Source organism: Penaeus monodon, chromosome 10 (genome assembly GCF_015228065.2).
Source record: "Penaeus monodon isolate SGIC_2016 chromosome 10, NSTDA_Pmon_1, whole genome shotgun sequence".
NCBI lineage: Eukaryota > Metazoa > Arthropoda > Malacostraca > Decapoda > Penaeidae > Penaeus > Penaeus monodon.
Window position 1 is genome coordinate 14,975,872 of NC_051395.1, and position 6,812 is coordinate 14,982,683.

Below are 6,812 nucleotides of genomic sequence, written 5' to 3' on the forward strand. Positions count from 1 at the left end.
GAAACTCAAATACTTCTTATAGAAAAAAGACTAAGGCAAAACCCGAAACATACGCAACATGCACAAGGCAAGCGAGCCGGGGACGCTTACAAATATCGACAACGCAAAAACATAAACACAAAAACACAAAAAAACACCCGCGGGATACCCCCCGTTATCAAGGGAGTCCCGAACACATGCTAAAAAAAAAAAAAAATGGGGGGGGAAAAAGCCTCAATCCGCACATACCGTGTACACAGTTGAAAGTTGTTTGGGGGTTTATGTATAGATAAAATGTTTTTGTGTGCTTTACCTGTTTCTATTTTAAAATTTTTTCAAAGCAATAGATTCCACCGCCCAAAGCAGACTCCTCTGCTCACTATCCGTGCATGTGGGCCCTAGTAGCGCGTGTGCTCGGGTTGGGGGAGGGTTTTTTTCCCCCAAAGAACCGTGCATTTTCATAAATTTGCAAAGGCTAGTTTTCGCCCGGGCCTTCTATATATTATGGCCCGGCCTCTGTCAGCTATTTATGGCTGTCTCAATTGATTTATTATCACCGAACATTTGCCCACGTGGCCGGATTCCCACAGCCTCCAGCCCCCTTTTATGTACGAGAGGCATAATCTCTTTAGCATCGGCGGCTGTGTGGGTCCCTGTCTCAAAAATTGTATATACCCCTAACTCTTAAATAGTCAAACAGGGGGGCGTTCCGCTCGCCACGGGTTTTTTTGCAAACCCCTTCAAAGGGTCAATTTGCCATGTCTATCGGGTTCTCTAAAAGAATGCCCCCTTTATCAGTTGTTTCAGATCACGGGGGTCAACCCCTTGGACTGGTTCATCTGGCCGGGGGGGAGGTCTGGTTTTGGGCAGGAAGTGTAGCCCTGGGCTTGGGACCTGTGCCTTAAGTTTTTTTTAGTTTGGGTGAAGGGATCATGGTTTTTTGGGGCATACCCCTGCCAGTTTTCGCTATCGTCAGCAATCATTTCTTTTGTGCTGTTCTCGGGGGACCCATTTTTGACGATTCTGCCCTGACAAGAACCCTCTGCATATGGTACACATGGTCAGGGTCTTAACATGTAGTCAATGGCTGCCCTAGAATCTTATGTATCCTCATTCATAGTGCTGAATTGATTTTAAAGGGCTGGGACTAGAGAAAACCCTTGGCTTGCTTTTTAATGGTATTGCATGATGGTGCCTTTGAATTTGACTTTGGTTTTTCTGCCCCAAACTTATCCAGGCCAAGATTTTTCCTCGATTCCCTTCTGGTCAGTGTACCCTGAAAAAAGAAAAATTGTAGTTGAAAAGCCTTCTCCAATCGGCACAATGTGCCGGCTGGTTGTGCTTAAAATCGGGGTTTCTTGTGCTTGCTCAGCCCCTCGTGAACCTATGAAATGTTCAAGGGGGGCTTTCCTTTGGGGCCCGGATTAATACTATCCTTTCGGCCATCTTCCCAAAAACAGCTATAAAAAAGGGAGGGAAACGAACCTCCCTGGTTTCCCTTTTCTTTTTTGGGATGTCACCCCCTTTTCCAACTTTTGGGGTTGGGGTGAAAATTTTCCCAAACTTTTATGATTTGCGGGAAATGCAAGCTCACCTGCCAGCCCCTAGGGGGATTTGATGGGGTAAGTCGATCAAGCCCGGGGCTAACAAAAACTTTCATTTTTTTTCTTAGGGTTTGGGCTGCCCTGTTTCTGAAAAAGAGAAAATTGCTGTGGGCATTCTTGATTTGCCCTCAGTTCACCTGACAGACTGTTGCATGTTCTTGCAAAAAATTCGTGCACCCCGGGTTGCCTCTGACTGGGGGGTGGTATGTGCACCGGGGGCTGAAAAAATGTTAGCTCCCCTGAAAATTTCCACAGCTCTGTAAGGGTGATCGGGTGGCCAAAGGACTCACTCATTCGAGCCACTTTTCCTCGTGATCTCTTGACGTTTCCTTTGCATCACTGCTTTGCTTAGGAGGGCTAGATTATCTTTTTTTTATTTTTTTACTTTATTTCATTTTTTTTTTATTTTTTTTTTCCTTCGAATTTTTTCTGCACAATTTTTTGGGGTTGATCTCTTTTACTCATCATTAAGGGGGGTCACGGGAATCGGGGAAAAAGGCCCCGAGCTTTAGGTATATCGAAAGGGGCCCTGCTTGATTATTGCTTGACAATCTGGCTAAAAAAATCCTCGTTTTCACTGTGGGTTTCATTGGGGCATCGTGATTTTGGGGCTAAGGGGGCTTTCTAAAGGGTTGCCAGCCCTGTTTTCCCATCTGGATTTGGTACGCTTAGGGGGGTTTAAGTCCACGGGAGGGGGGTCCAAAAGGGTCACTTTAAAGTTTCATCGGGTTCTCTCCCGAGTGGGGGAAAAATTTGGGTCTAGGACCCCTCCCTTCCATTCGGGCATTTGGGTATTGAGAAAGTATCTCGGGGAAGGTCTCAAGTTTTCTCTAAAGGACCAAATATAGGTGTGTGGTCTTAAAAATCCTCCTCTTATGATCACTCGTTTGTGCTGCAGAAACCCAAAGCCACGTGTCCGGGCTCCTAAGCTTGCTTGCTCTAAAAACATTATACCGCTAAGAAAATCTCAATGGCAATATTTGATATCATCTCGTGCAGCGCAAAATTTGCAGCAGGGGGATTTTTTTCTCTGCCGGGTTTATAAAGCGTGGTGCCAGCTGTGTTTGGCCATAAAGACATTTTGAGTAAAAGGACCCTCTATATCATAGTTTCGTGAGGCTGGCTCGGGGTCTCCGGGCGGTTTAATAACTTTGGGGTTGGTAAAGGGTTTTTGGGAAAGAAGGGAGTCCCACCCAGGTGGTAGAGCTGCTTTGGCCGTATCAATTTCCTCCCCTTCGGGACGGCGACATTCGGGGTCAGTGATCTTTAAATCCGGGAAACCGGGTTGAAAACCGGACTTCCTCTGCTCTCAAAATCTTTCACTAAGGGGGTGGGCCCCCTCCCGATGCCCCGGGTTTTGTGGGGAAAACCTTAAAAGGGGAAAATGCTAAGGGAGTCCCATTCTCCCTCAAAATCTGTCTCCGTCTGGTCATTTTTTGGCCGGCGCTTCGGGAGGGGGTTTTGGGGGGTTTAGTGGGGACGGGTAGTTTTCGGGCCCACTTGTGCTCCCCCCATCGGTAAAGCATAAATGGCTTCAAAAATGAGCCTGGTCAATGCCTTCCATAGTTTTTCATCTTTTATCTTAGATCGTGGGGGGGTTTTGGGGTTTTTGTTACCATGTATTTAGCATTCCTTCCTCTCTCATGTCCCCAAACCCCCCCGGATTTTAAAAAGGGGAACTTTTTTGGTAGAGCTCTGTCCAAAACCCAACTGGGGTGTTTTAAAGGATTACTCCCACTGGCCATTTGACCGCACTCACGGGGCCTGTGTGAACCAAGAACTCAGTGCTACTTGACCCCCCTCTCAAGGGAGACCACCCAAATTTACCTAACTGGGTCAGGCCACCTTTCTTGCGGGAAAAAGGGGTCAAAGAGCGTATTGCTATACACATAGTCAGTCCCGGCTCATGCTTCCACAGCCCCCTGCTCATGCCCGGCAAACACAGGGTAGCAAACACGCACAGCAAACCGTTCGAGAGACCAAGGGGATGTCATCCCCCCGAGTCACCAGCACCCAAAAAACTGCCTCCTGGGAAAGGGGGGCTCAAATCCGAAAAACCCCTTCAAGGGGGTTTTCGCTTCTAGGGGGGAGCTAAATCTTTTGTATCATTCCAATTTTAGTATATTTGCTAGACAAATGTGGTATATCGTGTGTGCGTGCGCGTTTATATTCAATTCATATGTTTGTGATGTGCAATTGTAGTGATGTGTGTGTGTGTGTATAATATTATATTATATATAAATTATATTATATATATATATTTATATTATGTGTGTTTTTGTGTTTTGTGGTGTATTTATGCATATTATTTTATGTGTGTGTGTAAACTATAATATATATATATATTTATATAATATATATTTATTATTTTTTGTGTGTGTGTTTGTGTGTGTGTGTGTGTTTGGTAGTTTAAATTTTTTATTTTGTGTGATTGATGTATCACTTCATACACTGCTCCTCAAGGGATCTGAAAAAAAAAACTTTCCCCCCTTTTTATACACAAAGAAAAACTTTGTTATTGTTTTTTACCTTGATACTGTACTATGTTTATCACACTTCTCATTCCTGCCTTTTTCTTCTTTTTTCTTTTTTTTTTAATATTATTTCTTTTTTTGTTAGCTATATTTATTTCGTTTTTTGGGATATGGGTTTTTTTGCATTTTTCCCGATTTTTTAAAACGTAAACCCTTTTTACTTATAAAGTTTTCACATTTCTCTTTCCCAAAATCTTTCACTTTTAAAAAAAGAAAAAACGATTTGGTTACAGGAATAAGTTTTTTTTCCCGTGTTGTGATTCCTAATTCTCTAACTGTAATGTTAACTATATTTGTATGTAAACTGGATTTTTATTGATGCTAAGTCTCATATATCGTAACTGAGAGTGTCTTAAGAAAAAACAAATGCTAAATTGAATTCTCAGTTTTATTTATATTTCTCGAACCAAAATTCTTCATCCATGGAAACGACCATGTTATCCAAAGCTCCCGCCGTAACCTCCATAGTCCCATACACACATATGTGTATATATGGTTTTCGGTGATCTCAAGTCTCAGGTGTTTGCTGGAAGGTTTGAAGTGTGGGGATTTACCACACTGTTTTTCCATCTCAGCAATACCATTCTAAGGTCCTCTTAGACACCAATGTTTCCCCCTATGAACTACCGTGGTACCTATACCCCTATCCTCCCCCCCAAACCCAAAAGTTCCTGAAGCACCTAAAGAGATTTCTACTCGGGCACTGTGTCGTGCAACTTGTGGTTGGTCCATTTATGCAGCACATACACAAACACTTGACTACACACTCAGTCCTCCAGGAAGGCCTGCACATCCTCTACTGACGCCCTCGGGCATTGCACTCAGTAGTAGGGCTGACTTTGGCGGTACTATAAGCCATCCCTCGCCTCTTTTTTGGGTTGTTGGGGGCTGCTGGGTTTCCCACGGGGCCTCCCCAAAAAACTCTGGGGCGGGAGGAATCTTTGCCACCTATTGTAGTGTGGGCAAAGGGCCGGGCCCCTCATGGGGTGCCCCGGGGGCACCCAAGGCAAACCCCCCCTTCGACTTTCTCCGGTCAGAGCCACTAATTGGGGGGCTGTAATTGCCTAGGGAGGAGCCCTCGGGGGGGGTCAGTAAAAATTACGAAAATAAATATTCACCCCTGGGGGTCCAACCCCACAGAAAAGAGATCAACTGCAACAGATCCCGTTTCACTCAGAAATCCGACTCTGACTCCTCAACATCCACGACGGATAATACATCATAGTCCAGAACAATGAACAAACTGAAAGCCTTTTCACTGAAACAGTCAAGAATCGCCTCACCTCCTTTGGGTTTTTACCATTCTTACCGCTAATATAAGGAAGACTCACTCCCCTTTTGTCTTTAAAAACTGGTCCTAAAAACACAAAAAGAAAAAACAAAATGCGCACCCCCAAAAGTAATAGATGATACTTAATTATAAAAAAAAAAATATTAAGGGCAATTTTTTCCCAAATACCAACAACAAAAAAATTAAAAAAAACGCATTAAACCCTCTTCATCGCTTTCCCTGGCAAAAAAGAATTTTTAAAGGTTCACCCCCCAAACAAACAATTATGTTGCTATGGCTTGGGGCCCCAAAAATGTATGCCAAAAAGAAAAACATAGTCTGCTCTGAACATGGCTCAAAAACCCAAAACTACAGAAACTGCGACAATTGTGGAGGCGAACATCACACTCTATCAAACAGCTGTCCTAACGAAAAGAGGAAGTAAAAAAACAAAAGACACAATGACAGAAAAAAGAAAAGGAAACCCAACACATGAAAAAACCGCTGAAAACTGTTCAAGGGAACAAAACGGCATCCAAATATATCGAAACCCCCATCACCATTTTTCTAAACAAAAAAAAAGCCAGTCCACCTAGTCCTCCCCAACAATCTTTCCACAGAAATTATCATCATACTGGTGCTTGCACATAGAGAAAATCTCATAGACCCAATAAAAGGCTTCAGACATGCCAAAGAAGCATTAGAAAAAAAAAGCTCCCACTACTCGACCTGGGCAAATCCGATTCCTTTGGCATCCTGAAGCATTCCCCCTCCCCACTAGCCCATCGTCGCATCTGAGAGCCCTGGACAACGTGGTGGGCAAAATAATGGAGACAACACAAACCCTCCCAGCTCAGACAAGCATAGAAGAACCCCCACCCCAATCAGCAGAAACATTGCCCAAACCCAAAAAAGACCCGAAAAATACCAACTAAACAAGAAACAAAAAAACATCAAAATGGCACGTAAAACCAAACTAAAACAACACACCCAAAAGACCGTAGCAGATCCACCTCTCGCTGTGAACACACAAAAAAAGAAAAGACCTGAGTCTGACACAACACTAAACTGTTCCTCAAAGCCACCCAAAACCTAACAGTCCAGAAAGGCTAATGGATGGCACAGCAATAGAGACATCCTATTACGGTATCAGACTCTACACGCCAAACCCACAAAGCTTCGATCACCATAACACCACTAAAATTGGACTTAAAATCGCCAAAAGAAAAATAAGTGGGAAACCCAAAAACACCCTTGGATAATTGACGCCCAAAAACATTTACAAGCCTTTGTAGCGGCGAGGGACCACTCACACTCCCATCTTAAAATACTAAGTAAAAGAAATTCCCCAAAAAGGTTTTATCCAAGGGCAAACCATGAATTCCCCCCTTTTTGATCTGCAGTGCCTCACTTCTCCAACCCAAA